We start from the raw sequence: 21,184 nt of genomic DNA, 5'->3' as shown, positions 1-21,184 counted from the left end.
CTTTTTTTCAGATGATTTCAAAGTCATAACCCAACATCTTTGTGATCCATTTTTGCTACTCTTCTAAAGATAATCTTTGTTCTAAAAAGTATTTAAGACTATCATGATCTGTTTTTACCTTGAAGTGTCTTCCCATTAGGTAAGGTCACCATTTCTTAAGTGCATGTAGTATTGCCAACATTTCCTTTCATAAATATCTTTGTGTAAATATTTTCCTTTGATTTGATGACTTTCGAAAGCAATGAGTCTTTCTTCTTGCATTAAAACAACACCAATTCCATTTCCTGAGGCATCACATTCCACAATAAAGGTTCTTGTGAAGTCTGGAGTAGCTAAGACTGGTGCTTGGCACATTGCCTCTTTAAGATGTTCAAAGGCCTTCATTGCTTGTGGAGTCCAAGAAAATGCATCTTTCTTCGGTAATGTTGTTAGAGGTGCCACTATTCTCCCATAATTCTTAACAAACTTGTGATAATAACCTGTCAACCCGAGAAATCTTCGTAAATGCTTTATGGATGTGGTGATTTTCCATTCCTTAATGTCTTTAATTTTTATAGAGTCTACCTTAACACCTTCATGAGATACAATATGACCCAAATATTCTACCTCTCATACTCTCAAGAAACATTTGTAGGTTATTTCATATAATTGTTTCTCCTCCAATAGTTTGAGCACTTTGTCAACATGTTGAACATGATCCTTCCAAGACTTGTTGTAAATTAGTATATCATTAAAAAATACTAACACAATTTTGTAAGGAAGGGTTTGAAAATGGAATTCATCAAACCTTGAAATGTAGAAGGTGCATTGGTAAGGCCAAAAGGCATGACCAAAAATTCATAATGACCCTCATGAGTTCTAAATGTTGTTTTCGGAATGTCTTCAGTCTTCATTCTAATTTGATGATATCTTGAATGAAGGTATAACTTGGTGAAGTAAATTTCTCCATGCAATTCATCCAATAATTCATTAATGACGGGGATGGGGAATTTATCTTTAATAGTGAGCTTGTTTATCTCCCTATCATCTGGACACATGCGCCATGATCCATCCCTTTTGTGCACCAATATTATTGGATCAGAGAAAGAACTTTGACTAGGTTGAATTATACCAGCCTCTAGCATTTTTGCAACCATGCGTTTAATTTCAGTCTTTTGGGCATAGGGATATCTGTAAGGCCTGATGTTTGGAGGAACACTTCCTGGAATCAAATGAATAGCATGATCATGATCATGAATAGGTGGGAGGCCTTTGGGAGTCTCAAATACCCTGGATTGATTATCCAAGAGTTTTTGGAGACCTGGAGAAATAGATGATTCCAATGTGGGAACCTCTAGGGAACATAATTATGCAATTATGCCTCTTCTTTATTTATAAGCTTTGTAATGCTGTTAGAGTTGATTATCTTTCTTGGTTTCCCTGTGATACCCCTTAATTCAGCTTCCTTTCCTTCCGAAACAAATTTCTAGAAAAGTTCTTGAATATTAAAAGATATCATACCCAAAGATTATAGCAATTGGACTCCTAGTACAACATAGGCACCACCCATTGGAATGGAAAGCATTGGACTATTCAACACATATTCTCCCATGGATAGATTGATATTATGGCACTTTCTAGAGCAATTTATGGTTGCTCCATTTGCAACCATCACTTGACACTCTAGTGCTGGATATAGGAAGAAATTCAATTCCTTGGCTATCTTACAATGAATAAAATTATGGGTACTGCCCGAATCAATCAACATTATTATTTTTTTCTTCTTGATATGTCCTTCTATATTGATATTTTGAGTGGTAATTCCAGCCAGTGCATTACAATATATGGTTGGATTCATGTCTTCTTTCTCTATGGTTTTTTCCTTGTGTGTATCCACTTGTTTTGATGTTTCTTGTTCGTTTTCTACCTCCTCTTCACAATCTATGTAAAATAATTTCTTCTCAGCACACTTATGGCCTTTATTGTATTTGCTATCACAACCGTAAGAAAGCCTTTTTTCTCTTTTTTCTTCCAATTGTTGTGGTGTCAACCTTGTAGGTTATGGAAGGCTAGGGGCAACAACACTTCCATATTTATAGTTCTGAGTGGTAGGCTTCCTTGTTGCCATAATTTTTCTTTCAATTTTTTTTGTCAACCTGAATGCCTTCTCTAATGAATCAGGTTCCCAAAGGTGAACCTCATGTTGTATGTTATCCTTTAAATTCCCTCTGAATAGATTAATCCTATGCTCCTCTGGAATATCTTTTACCCTTATATTCAATTTTCGGAAGTCCACAATGTGCTCCACCATTGAACCCTTTTGTTTGAGATTTATCAATTGGATAAAAAAGGTGTTTCTTTTTGTATCCTCATAATTTGCTATCATTTCTTCCATAAAAATTTCCCAAGTGACAATTTTTTTATGATAGAAATGCCATCGATACCATACAAATTGGATGGATTCCAAATATAAAGTTGCAATGTGTACCTTTTGTGTGCTTTGCACATTATGGAGATCGAAATATTGCTCCATCTGTAGTATCCATGTTACAGGATCCTTGCCATAAAACTTCCTCATATCCATCTTTGGGTCTTCAATCAACCGTTAGAGTCTATGAAATCATGACTAACATTTCTTTTGTTCTCATCACGAGTTTCCTTTACTACCCTTTCGCCATTAGTAAGCATTTCCTGTAGCAACTTTGTCAAATCTATCTTCAAATCTTCCATGTTGCCTTTAAGTTTTGCTGCTATACCATCCATTTTAACTTCCATTCCATCTATCTTAGCTTGCATTCCATTCTTTACACCATCCATCAAGCTTCAGTTACTTTTTGTGAGAGTGAAATTTGTGCACTTGGTCTCGTAATTTTGATATATCATGCTGCATTTATTCCTCTTCTTCATGTGTCATAGTAGAGATTTCAAGTTGCTTACTAGGTGTTTCCATTTTCTTTATTTGGGTCATCAATGAATGATAATTATTCTTCACAATTCCCTTTGAATCACTTCAAACTACTTTCTCAAACAAGGCTTATGCAAATTTAAAAACAAACTACACACTTTTTTTCCGCTTTGTATGAGCTCGAACTTGAAATGCCTGTACCTATGTAATTTCAGATCTCCAAGTTTTGAAATTTAGGCCTGTGATAACTGTCTGAGTCTTATTTACAACCCCATGAGTCTGATCAAAATTGGATTCTCAAAGAAAGAGTTATGCCCAATCTCCTGCGATGACCTAATTATAGACTGGTTCCGTAGAGCAAACTTGTACGACGTACCACGTGTCATTGTTTCGACCTTAGGTTCTGAAACTAATAACCAAGAAACTACAGTCCGTCTTCTTTCTATCACTTATTACGAAATTTAAATTAGAGGCAAGTTCAGATGTTAAAACACCTTATGTAATATAACCTATTAAGACAAGGCAAGCCAACATAGGCTCAGAGGCAGAGCCCAAGTTCACGTGCACAGAAGATTATTGGGATGAAGATACAGTAGGAAAGGTTGTCGAGTTACTACATGAGTACTAGGAGTTATTCCCAACGAAGTTTACAAAGCTAAAAGGGATCGTGGGAGACCTAGGTGTCATGAAAATCAAGTTAAATCCGGATGAAAATCCTGTAAAACAACGAACGTATAGGCTCAACCCAAAGTACAAGGAAAAGGTAAAGGAGGAACTTGAGAAGATGGTCACATCTGACATAATTAAACATGTAGAAGAATCTGTCTGGGTGAGTCCAATGGTATTACAAGAGGAAAAGAATAAGGGAAAAATAAGAATTTGTGTCAACTTAAGGAAGTTGAATGATGCATGCGTACATGATCCATTCTGAACACCATTCACAGACGAAGTTTTGGAAAATGTAGGAGGTAAGGAGGCTTACTCCTTTACATATGGGTTTTCTAGGTACCATCAAATTAAGATTGTGTTGGAAGATAGGAATAAGACCACCTCCGCCACTGAATGGGGGTCCTTTCAATATAAAGTCATGTCATTTCGGTTGAATAATGCACTGACGATATTTTCTAGAGTTTTCATCTTAGCACTTAAAGAATTAATTCACAAGTTTCTCGAGGTATAATTTGATGACTGGACAATATTTGGGCTAGTAAAGAAGCATGTCTTTAGCTTGCACTTGATGTTGGATATATGTTGAAAGTACCAGATCTCATTAAACCTAAAGAAGTGCATCTTTTTTGTACCTTATGGGATTTTATAGGGACATGTTGTCTATACGAAAGGGTTGAAGGTAGATCCTGCAAAAATCACTATTATCATTAATTTGGACCCACCAAACAATGTGAAGCAGCTCCACGCAAATCTTGGACACACTGGATATTATCGAAAATTCATTAAGGTGTATGCGTAGATCACTGCGTCGATGGAGAAAATACTAAATAAATATTCCACCTTCTGTTAGGATGATGAGTGTCAGAAGAGTTTGGAAATCTTAAAAGAAAAAATGGTCACTGTGTCGATCCTGGTGTTTACAAATTGGAAGGAGTTCCACATTCATGTGGATGCATCATGTATATCTTTGGGAGTTGTCTTAACGTAGCCAAGGGAGGGGGATATTGATCACCCCAATACATCTATGAGTGGAAAACTGTCTAAGGTAGAGAGGAATTATTCCATGATGGAATGAGAAGGCTTAGCTATGGTGTACGTGCTACAGAAGTTTAGGCATTACTTGTTGGGTGTGCACTTCAAGATGTTCATAGACCATTCCACACTGAAATACTTGGTGGAAATTCCTGTGTTAGGGGGGAATATTTGCAGATGGCTATTATTGTTTCAGGAATATGATTTTAACATAATTGTCAAGCCAAGATGACTGAATGCTAAGCTGAATCATTTATCTCGGATTGGGAATGGTGAAGAACCGAAAAACATTAAATAAGGATTGTCTGATGCACATCTCTTCGCCATAAGGGTTGCTGATGAGAATTTTGTAGATATTATTTACTTTTTGACTACTGGACTAGCCCTTGTGGAGTACATAATCCAACAAAAGAAAGAATTAGTAATCAAAGCGATAGATTTTTCGCTGATTGTTGGGCATATGTATAAAATTAGCCCTGATGAAATATTACGCAGATATGTCCTTGAGCATGAAAAATGCAATATTTTAGTCAAAGAACATGGTGGTGTCATAAGAGGGCACTACACAGGAAAGAAACTGTGTAGAAAATTTTGAGGGAAGGACTATGGCGGCCCACGGTGCACACATATTCTAAGGAATATTGTAGTGCTTGCAATGTTTGCTAGAGAACTGGAAGACCATCACGGAGAGATGAATTTTGGTTGAATCCACAAGTTACTTTACTGGCTTTTGATAAGTGGGTGATTTATTTTGTGGGACTGATCAATCCACCAGGAAAGAAGACTGGTGCACACTATATTATTACTGTGATAGATTATCTGACCAGGTGGGTTGAGGCACAACCGGTAAAGCACTACAACACAAATGATACTATGATTATTTGTGAATATATATTGTCAAGGTTTAGATGCCCGAAGATCCTGATGAGCGACAGAGGAACACAATTCCTCAACAACGTGATTGAAGCATTAACATAAGAGTTTCAGGTACATCACTAGAATAACATGCCTTATCATCCTCAGATGAATGGCATAGTTGAGGATTTTAATAAAATTTTGAAGAACACTTAGATGAAGGTATGCAATGTCAACATGAATGATTTGGATGTGTGCATACTTGTAGTGTTATGGGCATACAGGACTACCTGCAAAAAGCTGACAAGGCTAACTCCGTTTAGGCTGGTGTATGGGCAGGAAGTTGTAATGCCAATTGTTAGGAGCGGGATCCCCCAAGGGCAGTTTTGGTGCTAAGAGCCTGTATTTTGGTCCAATTTTGTAATCCTAATGTAAAGATGCCGCATTTTGTGGTCGCGGAGCATGTAGCTGTTAAAGAGTCATAGGGTTGTCTGCCCTTATTTTGATAATGTAATGTTAGTGGTAGAAGATCTACCCATGGTCTGCGGATCATGGAACTGTATAAATAGAGCTAAGCTCCAAGTAGTAGAGATAACTAAGGAAGAATCAATGGATGATGATGTATGAGAGATAGATTTGAAGTAGAAGTCTAAGTCTTGGGTCGTAGCGTAGGTAGAGGCTCTGTAGCTGAGTGTGCGGAGGCCTAGTAGTCCACAGCTGAGTGCGCGGACCCCTGCAACTGAGTGCGCAGGGTGAGTCGAGTCTGTAATCATCTGGAATTATCAATAAAGAGAAGTATTCTATCATTTCTATGTCTTTATTTCCTGTTTATGCATCTATTACATTGGGTATGAATTTCACTTCTAATTCTTATATGATGCACGAATGTGTATAATTGTATTAGTTAAGTGAACACAAGTAAGAACATCTGTTTACGTGAATCTAACTAAGATCTATTAATAAGATAAGTAAGATACTTAGCCTAGTTTGGGAGATATCACAGTTTGCTGCCCTATCAGCATGAAAAGTCTTTAGCTCCTAGTTAGGGTTGCACGAAAGCTGATTGTAACATTTCACAAAGGTATTGAAGGGTAGAACAGAGAGATAAGCAACCTGCACAAAGACAGGTATAGTTGGAATAAGCTGACATCACAATCATCTCAAGGGTGCGGAGACTTGGTTCCACCATCCCCCCATACTGCTTCGGGTGAGACTTTAGTCCACGCTCCGCTGGCTAATGCTGAAAGGGTTAGTAGTGTAGGGATTTCTTTGGATAAATTAACGTAGAACCTAGGTCAGGCCCCCTCAAGCCAACAAATGGTTCCGTTGCCGAGACTGGAATATGCATGAGAGATGTATGATGTCGTATCATTGGAATCCAACTAAGAAAGAAATCGAAGGCTGGTTAGACAGAAGGATTCATGAGTTTGTGACACAGGAGAAAAGAAACCAGCGACTATCAAATGAACAGTGGTTGGACCAATACCTGTATACGAAGATCCACGAAATCTTTTTCGCCTCCTTCCCTATTGACGTATACGATTGGATCGTAAAGCTAGTAGATAGCCAAGGAAGGTGGAAACTTGACAGTCCTATTGTGTGGACCCCAGAGCTAGTGCGAAGGTTAGAAGCATCGGACGATAAGATCGCGCATGTCATCGATCATTGGCTCGATCACATTATAGGAGGATTTCTTACTGAGTTCGCAGTCGACACCTCAGCCATATATAACAAGGCAAAGTGACACTTTTTCAAGTGACCGCGAGGTAAGTACATTAAATCTCTGAATACTTGGATTAAAATGTTGGTTATGTAGTTACCTTGATGTTTGGGACTACGTGAAGCAGAAAATGTTACAAAAACGAAGGAAATAAGGGTCCAGAGTATAGCCCTTTGATTTCACCACCGCGAAGGGACGAAGAAGGGATAGCAAAGGTCTCTCCGCGAAGTGCTATTCAATTAATAAGATAGGGATTTCCGCGAATACCACCTTTGCTCACACCACCTCCATCTTCATTGCCATCACCTCCAACTTCATGCGCACCACCTCCACCGTCATCGTGATTCAGTATGGCAAACATAGTGAAGTTGCCTTTGTTCAAAGGCTTGGAAAATGAGGACCCAGACCAATTCTGGTTAATTGTGAGGGCTGTATGGGAAGTTCAAGGTGTTATAGATGATAACATAAATAAGGCAACACTAGTTAGTGCTCTGTAAGATCGCGCGCTAACCTAGTATATTAAGTACTCCAGTGATAACCTGAATGCTATTGTAGTGGACATTCAAGCAACATTGAATATGGAATTTAGCAGGCCTAAATCTGAAGTGGAGTCGATTGTGGGATTCAAAGAGATCATGATGCTACTAGGCGAGATGCCTTTGGAACTAAATCAAAGGCTGAAATGTATGATTCGCGAAGCCAACATGAATTTGACAGATGGACAACATTGCAAGTGGTTTCTGGCTTCGCTACTACCACACTTAAGGAGTGCGATATCGCAACAGAAGATAACAACTCAGGTAGAGGCCTTGGAGATTTCCATGAGACTACATGAAACCCCAATGCAAGATCCTAATATGGGAGTTCAGTAGATCCATGCGTAGTAGAAGTATCTGTGCCTTGAGATGCAAAGCTTGAAGTAGGATAGGACGGTTCGAGCAGAGGTACGCGAAGAAGTATGGTGCATGAAATGCAAGAGTCAGGGTCATGACAAAGACCACTGCTCGGTCTTTACAAATTACCTTATAAGAGGAGGACCAATGCCTTTAAGGTCGGAAGCTCAAGAAGGACCTAGCGTGGCGCCTGCTTTGTGGTGTGTTATTTTTCAAATAGCCAGAAAACATGCTATGGATAACTGCCACCTGCTATAGAAGTATACACAAACTCCGCAACAGTTGTTCTGTAACTTTTGTAGATCGGTTAGACATGATGAGCGTACTTGCAAGAGATATGAATTGATTATGGATAGAACTCCTTCCTACAGGGTTCAGGCTAAAACGTGGCCCCTTGACCAAAATGCAGGGGTGCAGACAAGGCCGAGGCAGAGGAGGACCTGGTACAGTTCATGGATAGTTGATTTGCTACAGTTGCGGAGGACCAGGAAACTATTCCCACGATTGCACTAATCTAATGCACCCGTCGTGCAAGTGTTGCACGTTGTTTAATCATGAAACATAAGATTGTCCTACGCTAATAGCCAAGATACATGACAAAGGAGCACTACCACCTCCCCCACCTTAGAACCTACAGATGATGAGGCCTGAGCTGCGTGAGGAAGACCCAAACATAAATATAGTGCCTCGGAGTGGAATTGCAACAAGGGATGACAAGGGAAAACAACTGGAAGACAGTACATGGGTTTGCAAAGCCCTGGCGAAAGAGGTCAAGTTTTATTTGGAGCAGACTCGAGAAGAATTCATGGAAGTTAAGAAGAGATTCATTGAGTCCTCCAATTTAGGAAGCAAGGATAAGCCTAAGCTAGAGATGGACACATCCATGCTCACAAATTTCCTGGAAACCTATATGAAGCTATTGCTCAACAGTAAGGCTGTAAAAGGATTACAAGAATTTATCAATAGATGTGTTGGGACTTTGCCAGGTGAACTGCGCATAGTCTGCAAGATCATAAAGCATAAGACAAGGACGGGACATGAAATGAGACTCACCACGCAGATTGAAGAATACGAAATGGATCAAGTCATTCTGGATTTAGGATCAGATGTGAATATTTTACAGAAACAAACATGGGAGCGAATGGGGAGACCTGCACTGTAATGGTCTTTGATTCAGTTGAGGATGGAAAACTAGCAGAAAATCATGCCCATGGGGCAGTTGTAGGGAGTGACCATGGATATTGAGGGAGTGAGCGCGCTGGCAGATTTTGAAGTAATAGAGATTGTTGATGACAACAATTCCTACCCCATGCTCTTAGGAATTGACTAGGCTACTGATATGAATGGGGTAATCAATCTAAAGAAGTGAAAAATGATATTTGAGAAGAAATCACTGCGTATAATAATACCCCTGGATCTTGTTGAAGGATCGCGCTATACGGATCCTGTTCGCGACTATGAGAGTTATGATGACTTGGACTACATCTATAAGATAACAACGCGAGACCAAGGTTGGGTAAATCCAACCGTGGATGGGAAGATTACATGGGAGCATGAGAGCTCTTACACTTCGAACTCCGATGAAGAAATAGAATGCTAACAGAATCGGTTACATGACGTAACTATGCTAAATTGCAACATGATGGCCTAGTCGCTGCACTATGTGTCATCAGAAGAAAGAAATATTCCTACTTATGATGGAATGAATGAGGTAGATTTTTTTTCTTATGTGTTTGAAAGGGAGGTGCTAGAAACCAACACCTCCAGGCCTTGGATTGGGCACTGCGTGCTACGCCTGCAAGATGGTGGGGTATGCACAAGGGGAGTTTTGATGATTGGCATGAATGTAGGAGAATGATGCAAGCACGATTTGGGAAGCCTAAAATGTGACTGAAAAACAAGTATGATGGGAAAAATGATCCGCGCACATGGATGCAGGCCTATGAAGAAAAACCCCAACCTAAGTAGGTGCACCTATACTCCGCACTAAAGTACCTGGTCAATAAGCCTATGTTGGGGGGGCGCATCTGCAGATGGCTTCTATTGCTCCAGGAATACGATTTTGAAGTTGTTGTGAAGCCTAAATGATTGAATGTGGGACCAGACCACCTGTTGCGCATTGAGACAGGGGAGGAACCCACTAATTTGGAGGAAGAATTATCGGACGCGCAAATTTTTGCTGTGCGCATCGCGGATGGACATTTCGAGGATATAATAGACCTCCTAACAAATGGAACTGCACCGGAAGGATACTCTGTCTAGCAAAAGAAGGAATTAGTGGTGAGCGTGGCAGACTTTTCTATCATTGCTGGGCATCTATACAAGATAGGGAATGATGAAATACTGCAAAGATATGTACCTGAATTTGAACGAAGCATCATCCTCGCAGACGCTCATGGGGGAGCCATAAGAGGACATTATGTAAGAAGAGCAACTGCGCAAAAGATTCTATGCATAGGGTTGTGGTGGCCAACCCTTCATCAGGATTCAAAAGCATATTGCAAGGCATGCAACATATTTCAAAGAACAAGAAGGCCATTGCGGAGGGATGAAATTCCTTTGAATCCACAAATGACATTGCAACGTTTCAAAAAGTGGGAAATAGATTATAGGACCTATTCAGCCCCAAGGAAAGGCAGGCGCGAGGTATATTATCATTGTGATGAAGTATTTGACTTGTTTGGTAGGAGCGCGGCTGGTGAAGGATTGCATGGTCATGACTACCACGAAGTTTCTATTTGAGAATGTACTGACGTGATTTGGCTATCCAAAGATCTTGATGAGTGATCATGGTACGCACTTCCTGAATGAGACGATCAGTGCACTAACGGAGGAATTTTAGGTGTATCACCAAAAGAACACACATTATCACCCACAAGCTAACGGGATAGTGGAGGCATTCAACAAAGTGCTTGAAACGACACTGACCATGGTATGCAATGCTCAGCGAAGCGATTGGGACCTACACATACCTGCAGTATTGTGGGCTTATCAGACAACGTGCAAGAAATTAACGGGACAGACACCTTTTAGGATGGTATATGGGGTTGAAACTGTGATGTCTATGGAATACATCATGCCTAGTCTACGTATAGCAGTGCTCATAGGTATGATGGACCGTGGAGCCCTGGAAGAAAGGCTCGTGTAGTTGGATGAGCTCGAAGAAGAGAGATTTATGGTTGGATTTCACCAACAGGTCCAAAAGCAGCGTGAAAAGGCGTGGAGCAATCGACATATTAAGCTATGCACCTTTAAGGTGAATGACTTGGTGCTGTTATATGATAGTAAGTTTGATAAATTTCCAGGGAAACTCAGAATGCATTGGCTGGGGCCGTATGTTATTAAAGAGATTATCGACGGTGGTGCGGTTTAGTTGGTTAAGTTGAATGGAGATCCTTTCCCAGGAAAAGTGAATGGCAGTCATTTGAAGCCATACACAGGTGGCCCGGCCATCTAACTAGCCAACAGAAGCACAATATTAGTGCTCTAGGCAGTTTAAAGGAGGTGTGGGACTATAAACTACACTTCCTGAGAGCTATGTGATTTCAGGACTGCGCGAAGCAGTGATGTGTCACAGGGTCCACGACAGTGCGAAGATAGTTGTGCTAGTAAGTAGGTCTGCTGAAAAGTGACTATAAAAGTCACTATTCATGATTTGATGGTTGGTTTGAGGCAAAATGGAGCAGGTGACACACATTTAAGGCGAACTTTAAGGGCTAGATTCTTGAAAATCTGTCGCCAATTTAGCATTAATGGGCCGAATGTGGGGGGAACGGTCAAATTCAAATTCAAAAGGCCCTATAAATTACAAGTGGCTGTCCAGTGAACAACACTTGGCATTTTGAGAACTGAGTTGTTGCGCGCTCAAGTATACATGAACCGAGACCTATTAAAGACCCTGAAAACGAATTCTTTGTTTGAGTAGCTACCAGAGACACTTCAAGAATTGTGGAATAGCGTTATGTCAGCACCCGTAAAAGCCATGGACATAGAAGTAATGACATTCAAGGAAGCTGCGTAGGAAATTGTGGAGTTGGAAGCCCCAGAGAGTGCCTGAATAATAGTTGAGGTCCCTAAATCACCCAAAACACCGCGACCTAAGAAGGATAAGTAGGCCATGATCCCGATGTGCGTCTCACCCAGAAATCTACTAAGGACCAAGCTCACCTTACAGGAAATGGGGAAGGCCATTAATCTAGAGGCCAATGATGAGGTGTCTGAAGAAATCCTGGTGGATGAGGAGGATGTAGATATGCAAGTTGAAACCCAAGGTGTAGACCCTATTACCCGTTACCTAAATATGTTCCTTCGCTCAAGGGTAAAGCCAAGGTTACAAAGGACATAGATGAGAGCAAGAGTTCTCTACAAACACCACTACTCCCAGATGATATTGTTTTTGAGGGACCGCACTTGGGGCAGGTTCCTGTGTTGAAGTTTGAAGATTGGGACCTTGCAGACCACAATAAGTTCCTTCATTTAGCGATTACGAAGCTAATGCGCTAGAGAATTGATGAGACTACTGGAACAATTCAATGGAGTCGTTGACATGGCCTAGAGGTGTAGAGAAAGCCAAGCTTCTAAACCTGCTCTGGGTACCACATTACCACCGCACCCCAGTGGTTGTCTTTGTCATTAGGCAGCTGTTCTACTTGGTGCATGATGGGTGTTTGCGGCCGGAGGAGCCCATTCCCATCACAGACCATTTGATTCATTGGATTACATTACTGCCTTACTCATGGGAGGACCTACCCAACATATTAAAAGGAAAAGGTGGCAAGTTGGCCCTCACGGAAGCAATGAAGAAGAGTTTCAAGTTGGAGAAGAAGAAGCGAGGATACGCCATCTCCAGCATTAACAACCTGTTGAATCCCCGAAAATCGAGTCTACAACAAGGGGGATACCCACCCGGTCTGGACCTTGGTTAGCAGCTCCTTTTCCATTTGGTATAGTGGGTCCGACTCGGGATATGGGACTAGTTTCCCAATTTTTGTGTGTGTGTGTGAAGAATTGATATTTCCCTTCTAAAAGTTCCTAAGTGAGATGCTCTAATTATAACTCTAATATAATTACATGTAAATGGTATTGTAATAAGTAGAAATATATAAGTCTACACTAACCCAGGGTGTAATCCTTCTGTTATGTGATCTAAAATGATTTCAGATAACAATTGGTAATAAAGATCATTCAATTGTTATGAGAAAAGAATTCAATACAGATAAACCACTTCGTATAAAAAGTTAGACGAAACAGTTGCGAAAGGCATATCGCATAATAAGCTATTCATACATTAAGCATAAATAAATAGCTATCACCGTACAAAAGTGCCAAATGATAACTCAAGCATTCACACATCAATATATAAACAACTAAACTTGAATATCACTTTAACCCAAAGGCAGAAATAGTTAAGAGATAGAAGTACCATTTATAACTAGTCCTACTCATGAGCTTCAAGTGATAATTATTTATCTCTTCGTAATCCAACATCCACTAAGACTACAGAAGTGCAACATCAGTAGCAAATATTAAATACAGATATCAATAAATCTTGTTCCATTCATTCATCAAAACCTCCTTAGACGGTATGAAAGTGCATGTTCTGGGGATAAGTTTTTGACAAATTTCAGGACCCTTCTCTAAATGCATGAGAAGGGTTTCAATACTACTAACTAAATCTAAAAATAACTTATTACAAAAATGTAGGATGTGGTTTAAATGACCGTCCTCATTTTAGGCAAAAATAAAATAAAATTTAAACTAAAACTAAATCTAAAACTAAAATTACTAACTATTTCTGTATCTACTCCTTGAAGTCGCATGCGTTCAGCATGTGTTTGAGAAGAGTTGGCTGGCCGACTTCTGATTTTAACTATGCTGCAAAAACAGAATCGGCAAGAGCTGGCGCCATCTTCTTGGCAGAATTGATGATACACTTGAGAGTCATCCACTGGCTATGTGGCTTTACCAAGTAATAATCCCAATTCAACTTGGTTAACCTTTGGATTGATTCTGCCTTTCTTTTTAGACTTCTGTTTCCAATCTGTTTGTAGTTGTTGTACTTTACATACATACTATTTTGAAGATATTTCTGAAAAATACCACTGGTTTTAGGATTTAAGTTTTACTTCTTTACCTCTAGTGTTCTTTTTTACAAATTTCTGGGCTTACAGGTGACTGAGCGCTCAGAAGCTTTCCTTTTCAAGAAGTTTTGACCAGCGATGCGCGATTATCGGAAACTGCCTCCATTTCTTGATCCGGGCTTCCTTGGTGCGTTTTTTACCCTTTGCGCATTTTCTTTTAGCGGATATAAAGCTCAAATTTTTGTGAAAATAATGAATTCATAAGCTCTTGACCCTGAGTCTTAAACTGTCTATCTTTGATATCTGTGTTGTCCAGTATCCAATTAACCAGGTTTGTGTAGGGAAGAATTCTGGGCCTTGCCGCTATCCTGTGTAAGAACGAACAAGCTAGCTCTGTAATGGATGCCTCAGAAGAACTATGTGAGCCTGCAGTAGCCTCAACCTCCATTACTCTCGGATTCTCTTCCTCAAGTAGATTATACATGCCTTCCCAAGTAGCAATTCTAGTGTCCCTGTTACAGGCGGTGTCTGTATATAAGGGCGTCATTTCCTTCTCTTCAGAGCTCGGGGCTTTACCTTTCTTCCCCATGGTATCCTGCGTACTGCTTTGTATTGTTCTCTGTTCTTCGTTCCTGCAATTTATAAGTGAAGTGAGAATAATTATATGGAAAGGTGACGGGAAAGTCTTAAATGCTGAAGACGTATAAAATATACCACCTTATGTGAAATGACTTTTCGATAAGCACGAAACCATATTCCATTAATAACTGGAAACTAACTCATTAATTAGCATTAAAGTGCATAACCAGGTGTCGGTTTATGGAAAATACTTCTTTTTGAACAACGAGCCTGAAAGATCTGCAATGAAGTGATTTTGCGATTTGCTTCGCAATATTGCAGATCACAACATCGCAGAATTGCAACATTGCAAGGTTGCTAGCTCGCTATATCGCATCATCGCATTGTCGCGTCATCGCTACATCGTAATATCGCAGAAACGTGACATATGACAATTTTCGTTAATCTGTTTTCTGCGAAATGCGATTTGCGATATGCGCCATCGCATATCGGCAATTTAAAGTTTTTCAATGTAAGCGGTCTTTGATGCATGCGATGCGATATATGTTTGTAGTCCCGTATCGCGATCTCGCAGTCTTAGAATTCGGCTTGCAAGGAGGTATCCTATTATCCTTTTGCGATGCGATATTTCCTAAGGAATAATTCTATTTTATCATAAAACTAAGCTTTTTTTAGATTTTTCAAGGGTATTTTCTTAAGTTTATGATGGTAAGTTTTATTAAAAAGGAAATACAAGCACTAAGTGGTTTTTTAAATTTTTTGACTAAGGATCCCCACTTATTTAGTATTAGTAATAACACCAAATAAGAAGGGGGGTTATTGTTGGCCACAACAATTGGTGATTCACTTGGAAGAACCAGTTATCTCTACTTTTCTTTTGAATTTTCTAAACTTCCAAAACAGGAAATTTTCTAGAAAATTAAACTTTATTATAGAAAGACAAAGTACATCATGCTTTTACCTATCAATGATATTTTGTTTCTTCTATTTTTTAACTTTGATTATTTACTCCCTTAAGATAGTCCTTGTATCTACATCAGTCATTACTTGGTCTATAAAGATAAAAACAAAGCCTTCTTTGTAAATCAGTTTTGAATATGCTCATTGGTCGTAGGTAGAGCCTCTGCTGCCAGCAGGCATTTATAGCCTCGACAGGGTTGCCTGTTACCCAATAATGATCTTGTATCCTACTTAGAGAAATTTACAATTTTCAAAGAGAAATCCATATACACACTTATTGCTTTCATTTTCTTTTTTACCCTTAAAGAACAATGTCTTGGTTTGGTAGCCAATTTATGACACAATCATTCACTGATTTATAGCTTTGTTGAACAAGCTGGCTCGTGATGAGACCCCTTGTCTTTTGATTGCAACAATCTTGAGTCATTGCCCTGTTGTGGTATGCAGTATTGGCAAAGTCAGCAAGCTATAATATCTATGATCATGATAAGTCGGCTCATGATGAGACCTCTTACTCTTTAAGTTAAAGTGTATCTTTGGATCATTCTCTGAACATTGTAGTTTCCTAGGTGGGGAGGAAGTCATTGTTTCCTTAAGATAGCTCTGGATGACAATAATAGAGTTTTTGGAAAGAGCTTTTCTACAGAGAATCTTCATTTTTGTTATTGATACCTTTCATTGGACTGATACAAAACAATTTCCCACTAAAAGTCGTTTTTTATCAAAATTTACAAAGTCAAAACTAGTATCATTTCTAGGCCTAGAGCCTTTAACTGTATCTTTCAATAATAACGATCAATTTTCTAAAAGAATTCTATTTATACAAGTGAAAAAACAAAATCTAAAAGAGAATTTGTGTCTTTTTCATAAATCTCAAATGTAACCATTTACAACCGGTTTTATTAGGAAACTAAAATAACTATTCTACAAAATAGAAGAATGATCTCCTATGGAAAATATTTTTTGAGGATCTGTGCGTTAACAGGTAAAGAATCTCTTCTTCCTATTAAATCCTGTAACATAAAAGTAGACGGGCCTATGACTTCTATGACTTGAAAAGGGCCAAGCCACATTCTTTGAAATTTTGTATGTTTCCCTTTTTCCTCATGAGCCTTGTCCCATTTTAAAACTAGATCTCCCATCTAAAAATCTTTTATGGATATCATGTTTGAATCAAAGGAAGCCTTCACTAATGCCTGGTGATGGGCATGAGTTATTTTAGCCTGTTCTCGTTGTTCTTCTAACTTAATTATTTCCAGCTGCCTTAGTTGTAAGGAAGAAGTTGATGCTTCATCGATATATTGAACTAAGGCTAAAGAGGGAATTGTCAAATGAGTTGGAAGAACCACTTCTTTCCCATAAACTAAATTGAAGGGGGAAATGCAGATGGAGGCTTTCTGCGTTATCCAGTCTTCCCATAAAGCATATATTAAAGACTTGTGCCAATTTTAATGATTTTGGTCAATGGTTCACCTAATAATTCTAATTAAGTTCTTATTTGTAGATTCAACTAATCCATTCCCCTGTGGGTAATAATTGGCAGAGTATTTAAGCTTGAAACCCATTTTGAGTGCAAATTCAGTCATTGCATTACCAGAAAAATATGATGCATTATCAAACATTAAAGCAGAAGGCAACCCAAACCTGGTGATGATGAACTGATCTATGAATTCGATGATATTTTCAGCATTAGCCATCTTGAGTGGAACTGCTTCTACCCATTTAGTAAAGTAATCTGTTGTTGTAAGAATATATCTATGCTGTTTAGAAGAGTGAGGAACGATCTCACCTATTACGTCCAATCCCCATTGATCGAAAGGTTGCTCAATGTTAACTGGTTGTAATGACAAGGATGGTTTCTTTTGTCTCACGGTAGCAGTTTGATAGACTTGACATTTCCTCACGTAGTTATGTGAGTCTTTGAATAATGTGGGCCAGTAATAGCCTGCACGTAAGATTTTATGAGCAGTAGCGTCTCCAGCATAGTGTCCGCCTACTGGCCCATCGTGGAGTTCCTGCAAGACTTTTTCAGCTTCAGATTTCTCAAGACATCTAAGGAGAACAGAATCATAATTTATTCTAAAAAGAACATCATTTACGAGCTGATATTGTTTGGCCTTCAACCTTAGAGCTCTTTTCTTGGTATGATCAAGGTTTGAAGGAGCGTATCCATTCTTTAGATAATAAATGATATCAGCATATAATGACTCAGCGTCATTTAGGCTTACCTCATACATTTGTATCTCTGCAGATGGAATTTCGGATATAAGCGATGCTCTGGCTAGCATTTTGCAAAAGCCTTGACCTTTTACAATACTTGCTGGTTTGATTTCTACGTCATATTCCTGTAAGGCAGTAACCCAATTGGCTCTTTTCTCACCCACATCCTTCTGTACTAGAAGATTTCTTACTGCTGGAAACGGTACTATGATTTTTGTATGTGTTTTGAGTAAAAAAGGTCTGAAATACTTAATTTCTTTGAAAATAGCATAAGCTTGTTTCTCCACATCTGAATAATTCAACTTAGCCCCTTGTAAAATGGAACTGAAAAAAGAAATTGGGGCTTTTGACTTTTCTTGATTTGCTTTAGTGAGTATCGCAACATATGATCTATCAGAGGAAAATGTATATAAAATAAAAGGATCGGAAAAATTTGGAGTTGCTAAAGATGGAGCATTAACAATTGCTTGTTTGATTAGATTGAATGCCTCATGTTCATCTTGGCCCCATTTAAAGTTTGAGTTCTTTTTTATCATTGCTTGTAAAGGAGACACGATTCTTGAAAAAATTGGAACAAATCTCTTTACAAAGTTAATCTGGCCAAGAAAAGATTGCATGGATTTCTTGTTGTGAGGTAGAGGAACTGCGGAAATCTCCTTGATTCTGTCAGGATCAATGTGAATTCTAGATTTTGACACTATGAATCCGAGAAGTTTTCCTTCACTTAATGCGAAAAAGGATTTTTTCGGGTTAAGTGAAATTCCATACCTTTGACAACGTTGGAATATTTGTTTTAAATCTCTAAGATGATTGTTTCGTTTCTTGGAATATACAGTTATATCATCCAAATAGATTACCACTGATTTATTAACTAACCCTTTGAATGCGATGTCCATGGCTCTCTGAAATGTGGCACCAGCGTTAATCAGACCAAATGGCATCTTTTGATATGCGTATGTGCCCCATTTAGTTCTGAATGTGGTTTTTAATTGATCATCGGGATGTACCAACACTTGATTGTATCATGAGAATCCATCCAAGAAGGACATCAATCTGAGCCCACAACCACCTGCAGTATTTATTCCATGGGAGGCAAAGGAAAATTATCCTTTTGGCATGCTTTGTTAAGATTTCAAAAGTCAATGCAGATTCTAATGTCTCCGTTTTTCTTTCTAACAGGGACCATATTGGAAACCCATTTGGAATGTCGAACGGGAAAAATTATTTTGGCTTTCAGTAACTTACTGAGTTTAGATTTGATCTGGTTTTCTAGATTGGGATGGATCTTTCTCAACTTTTGTTGGACAGGTTTTTCATCGTCTATCATTGGAATAGTATGTTGGATGATGGACGTGTCATATGTTTTGAGTTCATCGTAATTCCAAGCAAAGACACTTTTGTATTGTCTCAAGAGATGAATATACGCTAATTTTTCTTCAGGAGATAGACCAAGGCCTAGATTGATATTTTGTGGTTTGGTATTAGTTCCTAGATTTACTAATTCATAGTTCAAAGTTGAACTTTGGAGTTTTGAATTAGTATATCTTTTAAACCAATCTTTCAAATAATAAAGATCTTCTAACTTGACTACTGACTTAGTATAGCATTATTAGTGCTATCCTGTTGTAATTGTTGGTCATGTTGGTCATCGTCAATTATTTGATTGGTCTAGGATCCTTCAGATGTGAGGAAACTCACGATATCAGGATCGTCATTGAAAATCCTCCAATTGGTAATGTTATCAGGAATAGATGGTCTAAAAATTAATTCAATTGAAAATCGATCAGGGCTAAAATCTTCTGAAGGAATGAGTTTAGAAGCTACATTTGCTAAGAGGTCTGCACTAGCATTCTGGAGTCTGGGAATTGATGAAATATTAAATGCTATAAAGTGTTCAGTCAGATCTTGAACTAAATATTGGTAATGTTTTAAATGACCTGATAAACAATGTATAGTATTATGTACTTGTCTTATTACAATTTCAGAGTCTCCGAAAACTTGAAGGTATTTGATGTCTAATCTGATTGCTTTGTACAACCCTTGGACTAAAGCCTTGTATTCAGCTGTATTGTTGGTGCAATCAAATTTGAGTCTGCAAGTTAGCATAGTTTTATCTCCCTCTGGACTTATTAACAAGCATCCTGCACCTACTCCTTCGTTAGACTTAGAACCGTCAAAAAATAGTTTCCAAAATAAAGATTTATTTACAAGACTATCTATAAAATTGATACATCTAGAATTATCTCTCTGGGAGAAATTTTCTATTTGAGATAAAACCGAATGTTCTAAGTAGGATGAAGTATGCACATTAAAATTTCCTAGGAAAGAACCTATTGAATAGTTTCCAATGATGTTATTGTTGTATGCTACTGGTTCATTTTCTCCCTCCAGTTCTGTTACTATATATTTCTGATGTTTTTCCTGCTCAGCTTTTATTTGATTTGGTTTACCGTTGTAAGGGAGCCACATGTGTGACCAATCAGTTGCAAAGTATCCATGAAGTTTTTCTGACCAATCTCTGCTAAGAATTAAGCCATAAAATTCTGGAATATTGGCAACTAAAATGTCGATGACTTGACATACCTTTGGGTTGGATGACAACCTTATGGTAACCTGATTTAATTCACCGATCACTTCGACTTGCGATCGATCTAGCTGAACTATGTGCACAATAGATTTCTGTGGTTGAACGTTCAACTTTTCACATATTGACTTTGGTAAAATATTTGATGAAGCTCCAGAATCCACTAAGCAATTATGCAAATTTTTATTGAAAAATTCATAAGTAAGAAGAAATGGGGGAGTATGAGATCTCGATCTACCTCCAATTAAGGCGATATCGTTTGGATCAACTTTATTAATCGCATTAGCTGGAAGTCTTCCCATATCATGGGAAGCTTGAGATATTACAGCGGCGGGTAAAGGTGCAACTGGTACAGCATGTAATTCTTTCATAAGTATCTTTTGCTGGTGTTTTAACTTGCTCAATTCGTAAAGAGTGATATTGGCCCTAGTCTTTTTCATGTCTTCGATGATATTATACTCCATTTCATCCGAAACGATCAGCGTTTTAGATGGAGTTGATGAGTCTGTTTGGACTGGGCTGGTTTGAGTCGCTTTAGGTGTTTTCTTGACTGCGACTTTATCCTTCGTCATCGAGCTTGCGCTTTTTGGCTTAGGTGTAGGTTGAGGTGGATTAAGTTGATTTCTACTGCGAGTACTGACCGGGGATGCCTCTTGATCCTCTTTGTCTGGGAGGATGGAATCCCACGTACCTTGTAACTCTACAACT

The sequence above is a fragment of the Pinus tabuliformis genome, chromosome 3_2 (genome assembly GCF_031772625.1).
Source record: "Pinus tabuliformis cultivar Carrire ecotype Pingquan chromosome 3_2, CPIR1, whole genome shotgun sequence".
NCBI lineage: Eukaryota > Viridiplantae > Streptophyta > Pinopsida > Pinales > Pinaceae > Pinus > Pinus tabuliformis.
This window is presented reverse-complemented; position numbering follows the sequence as displayed.